Genomic DNA, 10,284 nt, shown 5'->3' with positions numbered 1-10,284 from the left:
CCTCAATGGCAGTCATGGAACTCGTAGAAACCATATCTACTAACATACATAATAAAACATTTACTGTTGGAATTTTTATAGATTAAAAAAAAAAGCATTTGATACTATAGATCATTCTATACTAATGAATGAATTAGAAAGATATGGCATAAGAGGTTTGGCATATAAATGGATGAAAATTTATTTGGATAATAGATATCAGTACTTACAGTTTAACAACATACAATCAAAACACTTGCAGATTACTCATGGAGTCCCCCAAGGGTCTGTGCTAGGCCCCAAATTATTTATATTGTACATAAATGATATCTGTTGTGTCTCAAAAATATTCAAAAGTGTCTTATTCGCCGATGACATAACTCTCTACTGTTCAGGAGAAAACCTGAAGCAGCTTCTGACTGCCGTGGAGAATAAATTGAACACATTAAAAAACTGGGTTGACTTAAATAAATTATTAAACTTAAACAAAACCAAGTTTATAGCTTTTGTTACTAGACAAACCACACAACAGGTCAAAATTATGGTAAATTCAATTGAAATCGAAAGAGTGTATGAAAATAAATTTTTGGGAGTAGTTATTGATGAAAAATGATGTTGGAAGTCACACATAGAAAATGTCAAAAGGAAAATGTCCAAAATGATAGGGATACTCTCTAAAACTAATCAGAAATCATTCTACACATGATATTGTTCATTATTATTACCATATCTGACCTATTGTGCGGAAATCTGGGGAAACGCATATAAAACAAATACCCATCCTGTTTTCAAATTGCAAAAAAGAGCCATAAGAATTATCAATCGATCAAAATATACAGAACCAACTCTCTTTTCTCTCAGTTCTCTATTTATTAAATCAAATACAATGAAATTTAAAATTTAAAATAGTACAAATAATGTATAAAGTACACAACCATCTACTCTGCCACAGTACTCAGAAGCTGTTTGAAATGAGAGAGAGTCCTTAAAACATAAGTGTCTACAAAAAAAATCAAAACAAGAACAAATATTAAGCAAAGGTGTTCATTTGTGGAATGATTTTGGAACTGACCTGAAAAGATGTCTGTCCCTTGCTGAATTCAAAAAAAAAAGTTTAAAAGCAAAGTTCCAAAAAATTACTTACATCAGTCGTGAGCTGTTAAAAATGTATATATGCTGTAATTTTATATGAGTTTATAGAGTTTATATAAGGTGTCGTTAGGCGTTGTGGAGGGTGAGTAATTCATTGAGGTTGGCCACCATGTACAAAGTGCAATATTGGCTAGGCATTCATTATCCTTTTGGTAGCTTGGAGCATGCTGATCTTTTTTATTTTATTTATTTATTTATTTTTGCCTATATTTTGTCCACAACAGCTGTCAATCATTGTTCAAGTTTGCCGTTTACTCAAAGTGGCAGATACGTTTTCTATCATGCCAAAATGGCTGCACTCAGACCATTTTGGGACGCGTGACGTCAACGTCAGGATCTCCATGTGCAGTGCTGCAATACTCCTGGTTGGGAAACACTGCATTAGACAACCTAATCCAAAATAGTGTTGAAGGCCAGATTTGACTGATGCGAGACAGACTAAGAGTTGGCCCCTCTGCATTGAGCAAATTAATATTCACAAAAGCAAATACTTTTTTCAATTTCTTTTAAAGTAATATAATTTTATGTGCATGGCTGTACAGAGTACGGTAAAATCGTGTTTCTAAATAAAAATGCGCGGTTCAATTTGCAGATGGCGACATCTGTCGGTGACTTGATGACAGCGCTCCATACACGATCGAAGCTTCCAGCAGCCAATCATATCGCAGTGTGGGCGTGTCCTCGACTTCTCGCAGGTCTCCTTTCGCTTCTTCACGTAACCAGACGCCCTCCGCTAAATTAATCTTTCCGATTTGGTGCTGAACTGACTGCAGCCTCCACACAGGACGCCCGTCGCTACTTTGAAGGACTACAACATCATTTATTAAGTCTTTGTGGCCGGATCAACTCGTCTCGGTGCACGTTGAAGATTCGCGGCTTAGTTAGCTTAGCTTATTTTAGCTTGCTAGCCGCTAACAAGGAGACGCGTTTGGTAATCGCGACACATCGACAACGAGACATCAAGTGTGACTTTTTGGGCGTTATTGTGCCAACATGTGTGCAAGAACGACACCGAAGTACGAGGAGGAACTTTTTGGAGTAAAAGAAGAGAAGGAGCAACATCTTCGACTTCAACTGCTGGGCAATGTTTGCACGCAGCCTCGTGTTGTGCTACGCAGAGCAGGTTTGTACACTTCTTAGCTCGCCTACTTCGTGAAGAACTTGTTTCTATCGTTAAAATAATATCCATGTGTTTGTAGTTCAATAGAATCCTACAGAGCCCCAAAGGCTAGTGATGAATACATGGGTATGAACTGAACTACGTAAACAGGCAGAACAAAAAAGGAGGAGTGGCTCTGTATGTTGATGAAGGATTAGAATACAAAAAAAGTGGAGAAGATGAATGCCATTATTCTGGAAATTTGTATGGAAAAAGGGGAAGAATATATTGGTTGGTTGTGTATACAGAGCTCCGGGGTCTGATATTGAATTATTTAATAATTGTAGGGAAAGAATGTTTTCCAGCGATTAAAAAAACAAGGACGTGTTAGTTTGCAGGGATTTCAATTTGGATCTTTTAAATCCTAATAAGCATGAACTAACTGATGAATTTATCGATGTAATGTTTAGTAAGAGTTTATTTCCTTTAATCACAAAACCAAGCAGGGTAACATCTTATTCCGCCACACTAATTGATAATATATTTACTCACTGTATGGATAATACCTCGATTTGTGGATTACTTCTGAATGACATCAGTGATCATCTGCGACTGTTTGTGAGGTATGATTGGAATTTTGTTATTGTCTGTGAATCTTAATGTGTTTAACTATAAAATAATAAGAACAGAAGAATCTATTGACAGCTTAAGAAATGAATTACTGATAACAGAGAGAATAGTATACGAGGAGACTGACATTAACAAATCATATGAAACATTCCTGCGAATATTTAAAGCATTATTTGATAAGCATTGTCCAAGAAAATGTTACTACCAGAAGAAAAGATACACAGAAAAAAAATGGATCACGAAAGGGCTACAGAATGCATGCAAAAAAAAGAACACATTATACAGGAAATTCTTAAAATTAAGAACTGTAGAAGCAGAAAAGAAATATAAGATAAGTTCATTAATATTATGAGAAAATCTAAGAAAGATTACTATAATTGGACAAGAATAAAACCAAAAAAAGTGATATGGAACTTCTCAAACATTTTAGACATTTTTTTTGCAAATATTCTAGATTATTTCATTGAAGAGTATGAATTGATAAATGACAGTTAATATGGATTGAGACCAAAGAGGTCCACATGGAAGAAATAACCAGTTCTCTGGACCCCACAAAAAATGTAGCAGGAGTATTTGTAGATTTAAAAAAATTATTTGACACAATAGATCATCATGTACGAGTTAGGAAACTTGAAAAATATGGAATTAAATGAGTTACGGCAAAATAACCACCGCAGATTGTTTATCTTGGCCAAACAATACGCGGCCGCTTCAGTATGATCTAACCACCGTCTGCTCTTTTTCCCTTTCTATAAGGAGTGCATCTAATCAAGAGTGCGAAAAAATACGGACAACCCGTAACAGTTGGCAGCTCTGCAACAACAGTTATTAGAACAATCAATAAAATCTTAAACTATTTCTTGTGCTACTCAGCCAGCTTCTGGAATGGAATTGACTACATGTTGTTTTATGTCAGCGGCACATCAGTTTAGTAGGTATAGCATTAGCGTTTTAATTAGCGATGTTGAGAGGAATTTGTCCTAAAACCCTTAGTCAGGATTGATTGTTTTGTTTTCGTGCTACTACTAGCATTCTCTGCTAGCGACATGTCATGATTACGTGAAGAAGTGCAGACTTATAACCAGGGTTGGAAGGGTTGCTTTTAAGGGTCTCATATTATTCTTTCAACATTCTAAAATACTTCTCAAATGTGTAAAAGACATGTCTGTGACATGCATTCATCAAAATTGACTTTGGATCTAATATTTTTGCTGTCCCTCAATCAGCCAAGAAAAACGCTCTGTTCAAAACAGCCTGTTTTAGGGTTGTGTCACTTTTATGTAAATAGCTGCACCAGGCCATGTCTAAGCCACACCCTTCTCTCTCGAAGGAGCAGTGGTTTCTGTCATGGTAGTGATAGAAAACGTTCTTTGTTTTCTTGCGTGTTAAAATAAAACTCAAAGTTGAGATCGGTGAAGAGGTTTTCTTGCAAGAGATTTTTATTCAGAAATTTCTGATGCCATGAAGGATCCTTACTGAATCAGCATTGGTTCCTAAATGGGCTCATCCCAACTTATACAAAAACAGTGTTTACAGAAAATAGTCTCCCCCTCCTGTCTCCTGTCCTTGTGGGAAGAGTGAAATACAAAAACAGATAATAAATCTTCAGCTCGTATCTTAGTCCACTCCAGATGTAGGAAAATAATTGGTCCCGGCACTTCTTGGACCGGATAATTTATGGACAGAAACTCTGCTTGCACTTTCAAACATATACTCCTTTAGATAAGAACAGAAACCTTATTAGACATTCCTTTCCCAGGGAATGGAACAAAGACACTATACATCGAATAACATTTGAATTAACTGTTTTCTTATTACTACACAGCTATAACTAAATTCAAAACGGTTAAAATATCAATTGAAACAGTAAAAAATGTTAACAATGTTAACAGTAGCCATGTGCTAATGTTGTGAATGGCAGCGACTGGCCATGGCAGCTGAAGAAAAGAAAAATACAGACATGTCTCTTACACATTTGAGAACTATTTCAATATGTGGAAAAGTGGCATAACGTTTTACCATAAGGAAAAGTCGCATAACGTTACTACAGAGACTATGTTGTAGCGTTAGTTTGTGATTGTTTAGGCAACGGTTATTTTTGCCGTAACCGGCAAATCTCCCACAAACGTTATTTTTGCGTGCAATGTCTCAGATTTGCCGTGAATGCTTGTAGACATTTACAAGCGGTTATGAATAAAACAAATGTGCACATTTAGGCCGTTTCGTCGGGACCACTTAGCGGCCGGTTAGAAACAATAATACACAACATCAAGGCGCGCTAGAGATTTGACTTAACTCGACCAAATGTATGTTTGCCTTCTTGTGTCCCGCAGACGTTGGTGAGAAATGTCTTCGTCCTGAGGAACAGGTGGTGAAGTCTCCTCATGTGAAACAGGAGGAAGAAGAGCATCCTTACATCAAAGAGGAAGAAAAGCCCCTTTTCGTCAAAGAGGAGGAGTTTGAGGATGATGTCACCAACTCACCACTGACCTTTGCCCCTTTTAAGAGTAAAGATGAAGTCATGGGTGAGAGTGAGGAGGACAGAGGGGCGGAGCCTCCAAGCAGCTCAACTCCTCAACACATGGAGACAGAAGGTGATGCAGACCAATGGGGATCATCACTAGCACAAAGTGATGACATAAGGTCACAGTCTGCTGACACTGACGATGATGAATACGCTAAAGGTGATCATGCTGACAACAACCGCTGCAAATGTTCTCAGTGTGCGAAAACATTCAGTTCAAAATGGAATTTGAAAGTTCACCTGAGAAAACACACTGGAGAAATACCTTTTTCTTGCTCAGACTGCGGCAAAAGCTTCTCTCAGAAGGGAAATTTAACAAAACACACAAGAACCCACACTGGAGAAAAAGCTTTTGCCTGCCCAGACTGTGGCAAAAGCTTCTCTCACAAGGGAAATTTAAAAATACACAAAAGAACACACACTGGAGAAAAACCTTTTTCCTGCTCAGACTGCGGCAAACACTTCTCACTAAAGTCAGATTTAACAATACACAAAAGAACACACACTGGAGAAAAACCTTTTTCCTGCCCAGACTGTGGCAAAAGCTTCTATGACAAGAGAACTTTAACAATACACAAAAGCACACACACTGGAGAGAAACCTTTTACCTGCTCAGACTGTGGCAAAAGCTTCTCTCATAAATCAACTTTAACAAGACACACAAAAAAGCACACTGGAGAAAAACCTTTTTCCTGCCCAGACTGTGGCAAAAGCTTCTCTCGGAAGGGACATTTAAAAATACACAAAAGAACACACACTGGAGAAAAACCTTTTTCCTGCCCAGACTGTGGCAAAAGCTTCTCTCACAAGGGAAATTTAAAAATACACAAAAGAACACACACTGGAGAAAAACCTTTTTCCTGCTCAGACTGCGGCAAACACTTCTCACTGAAGTCAGATTTAACAAAACACACAAGAAGACACACTGGAGAAAAACCATTTACCTGCTCAGACTGTGGCAAAAGCTTCTCTGACAAGAGTACTTTAACAATACACAAAAGAACACACACTGGAGAAAAACCTTTTTCCTGCCCAGACTGTGGCAAAAGCTTCTATGACAAGAGAACTTTAACAATACACAAAAGCACACACACTGGAGAGAAACCTTTTACCTGCTCAGACTGTGGCAAAAGCTTCTCTCATAAATCAACTTTAACAAGACACACAAAAAAGCACACTGGAGAAAAACCTTTTTCCTGCCCAGACTGTGGCAAAAGCTTCTCTCAGAAGGGACATTTAAAAATACACAAAAGAACACACACTGGAGAAAACCCTTTTTCCTGCCCAGACTGTGGCCAAAGCTTCTCTAACAAGGGAAATTTAACAAGACACACAAGAACCCACACTGGAGAAAAACCTTTTTCCTGCCCAGACTGCGGCAAACACTTCTCACGAAAGTCAGTTTTAAAAATACACACAAGAACCCACACTGGATAAAAACCTTTTTCCTGCTCAGACTGTGGCAAAAGCTTCTGTGACAAGGGACAATTAAAAAGCCACTCAAGAACACATGCTGGGAAGAAACCATTTAGTTGCAGTGTTTGTGCTAAAAGATTCTCTAGTAAAAAGCTTGTTGAGACACACAAGTGTGCTGGTGAGAAAAGCAGCGATCTTTAAAGCTTAAAAAGATGAAGGGAGTGAGTCTGGTGTGCTGTAAAAGTGTAAATGATTTTGAATAAAATAGAGAGGGAGGAAATAAGTGATCCTGCTTATTTAAAAAATGTTCAGACTTAGAAATTAATAAGTCTTTGATTTTTATGGCAACTTTATTTTAACAGTGATAGACAGAATATCAGAAACAAATTGAAAGAATGACATGGGGGGGGTTTGCATTTTCTTGAGGGAGATCATTAACCAGCTCCTCTCGTGTCGTCCTTCGCTGATCTCGACCTTTTTCATATTGATTGAGACCCCACGAGCTGATATCTTGCATGGAGCCCCCCAGAACCCAAAATTTTGCAGCAACAAAACTTAAAGGGGAAGTCAAACCAAAATGTTTTTGACAATATGTTGTATGTGCCTCCACTAGTCTAAAGACGGCATTCAGGTTAATATTGCGTTTATCTTGAACATTGCTCCAGTTCCAAGTGTCAGCGGCTACGACAATGACCTCAAATCATGTCGGATATCTTTTGCAGTGAAAAAGTATTTGCCCTCCTCTCAAATTCTCACTTTTATTGCAGTTTTCCCACTTGAATGATTAAAATCATCAAACAAATGTCAATATCAAAGATAATAATAAGTGGAGATTTTATTTTTTAAGGACAAAACACTATTCAAAGCTGCCTGGCCCTGTCAAAAGTATTCACGTTCATTACGTTCATAGATATGAGGGTTTCAGAAGACTTAAGAAGAATCAACTCCAGCTTTACTTAAAAGTGTAAACGTAATGCTTTCAAAGCTACTCAAACTATAAACTATGAATATGAAATGTTTTTAAAGTTTTCTTTTAATGTGTTTAAACGCCAATGTATGCTTTAGTAATATTGTAAGCTACTTTTGTTTTCTCTGCTTTGCTTCCGAATGTCGTTAACGGTTGTGTTTGTTGACGTTTGTAGGTGTTGTGTATTTGCTTATGTGAAGCACATTGAGTTGCCTTGTGTATGAAATAGAAATAAAATATAGAAGAAAAAGCCACCTTGCCATTTTCCCAAATTAGCGTGGAAAATACCTTCAGGGACACACAAAGCCAGATGTGCAGTATGGCCACGTTCGGAGTGTTTTAAGTCTCGGCTTAAGACCCACTTTTATTCCTTGGCTTTTAGTTCAGCATGAATTGTGTGGTCCGCGTGGTATTTTATTTAATTTGATTATTATTTCATTTTTATTATTATTTTTGGGGGGGTTTAAATATATATATTTTTGTATTTATTCCTTTATTTTACTTATTGTATTTTAGTAATTTATTGACTTTTTTAAAATTATTGTTGGTTTTTACTAGATTTCATGTGTATTTGGATCTCAATGTGCAGCACTTTGGAAACACTTGTTTATAAAATGTGCTATAGACAAAGCGGATTGGATTAGATTAAAAGTGATCACGTTACGTAAACCGGCAGTACAATGCAAATGCAATACATTTGTACTTCTGAGCATTAGGGGAGCGTAAGATATGATAAGTGTGCTCGACTCGAAGTGCAATGGCGTGTCATCACTAACCTTTATTAGAAGGTAAGTGTTGCATTCAAACCTTGCAGCAGGAATTTGTGAAAGCCACAGATGACAAAACTGGCCAAAAGTACAAATATTGCATATATCAGTAATATATCAGATACTGCATCAAATGTTTGCTACTAGCTAATGCCAGTACTAGAGCAATAAATTAAACTCATAACATGTGATGGTTAAATCGCATCCCTGATAATAAACGTTCAGTTTACGGTACCTCAAAATGCTTGTTCATCTTGATGGCAAATTTTTAATCTGCACATTCACCACAATAAATCCAATTTAAACTTTACATATCGGGAACAACAGACTGAAAAAGGGAGAAATGAGACCTCGCAGTTTTATGTCTTTCTAACTGCAGCAAAAATGGCGACATCTGTCGATGACTTGATGACAGTGCTTGCTCCCAAGCCGACAATCTCCAGCAGCCAATCATATCGCAGCGGGGGCGTGTCCTGCCTGACTTCCGACGCAGATCTACTTTCGTTTCTTCACGTAACCAGACGCCCTCCGCTAAATCATTATTTTCGATTCCGTGCTGAACCGACTGCAACCTCCACACAGGACGCACATCACTATAATGGACTGCAACATAATTTATTAAATCTCAGCGTGTGAATAAACTCGTTTCGGTGCGCGTTGATGCTTCTCGCCCTACTTAGCTTAGCTTAGCTTAGCTCGCTAGCCGCTAGCAAAGAGAAGCACATAACACGTCGTCTAGAAGAGATCAAGTGTGAAAAAAAATAGATTATTGTTAACATTGTTAACATTTTTACTGTTTTACTTTATATTTTAACTGTTTTGAATTTAGTTATAACTGTGTAGATGTAGGTATAATTATGTTAACTCAGTATTGCTCAATGAATAGTACTGTCTATTGTATTCTTATCTGTCTCTTGCCTGGGAAAAAGGAAGGTAACAGGTTTCTTTTCTATATTATCTAAAGGGAGTATAGTTGGTACGAGTCTCCGTTCGGTCGAAGAGAGTCCAAGGACAGGCTGATATACTGCTCTTCAAGTCTAATCTGATTTGTACCTATGGGAACTTACTGAAGGGAGGGAAGAGGGATTTTCTTGTATTCACTGATTTTCAATAAATGTGCTGTGTGCTGGAGGAGGAGACACACTTTTGAACAGATCACTGCTTGGGTGTCTTCATTTGTGTGATCAGAAGCTTCTGACTAATTACCTTTGCAAAGGTACTTCTTCACAGAGACTCAACTTCAATTTATTGGAACACGCAAAGAGTACAATAATATTGAATACTCTATCATTATCCAGAATATTTTATAAATGATAAAAATATTGTTTGAAAAAATTTCAGACATAGCTAATAATTTAAATGAGAATTTTGTTCAAAAATATATAAGTTACTTTCATATACTGATAAAACGTCTTTACCCATCTCGAAATGGGAAACAGACTTGTCTATAGCTCTGGAATCTGACTTTTGGATTCAAGTTTGTGAAAACGATTTTAAAATGACAAAACACACAAATTTACAACTTATCCAATATAAAATTATTCATAGAACAAAACACTACAGACACTTATTTTCATGCTTTATGGTTATGTACTCCGGTTATGTATTTCTGGACTAAAGTCTTAGAAAAACTTTCCGCTGTCTTGGACTATAGGATACCGTTCTCTCCAAACTTGTGTTTGCTCGGTGACTTAACAACAACTGACTTACCACATAAACAATTTCAATCTTCACTTGTAGCCCTTACTTT

At 37.2% G+C, this 10,284-nt stretch overlaps 1 pseudogene; it reads left to right on the top strand.

Annotated features, from left to right (window-relative positions):
• The first annotated feature begins 2,124 nt into the window (after positions 1-2,124).
• On the top strand, positions 2,125-7,001 carry LOC147180365 (uncharacterized; annotated as a pseudogene).
• The last annotated feature ends 3,283 nt before the right edge of the window (positions 7,002-10,284 follow it).

Source organism: Leptonotus elevatus, chromosome 1 (assembly GCF_054856555.1).
Source record: "Leptonotus elevatus isolate MCC_2025b chromosome 1, RoL_Lele_1.0, whole genome shotgun sequence".
In the NCBI taxonomy this organism is placed as follows: Eukaryota; Metazoa; Chordata; class Actinopteri; order Syngnathiformes; family Syngnathidae; genus Leptonotus; species Leptonotus elevatus.
Note: the sequence above shows the minus strand (reverse complement) of the source record. Positions and strands in the feature narration are given on the sequence as shown.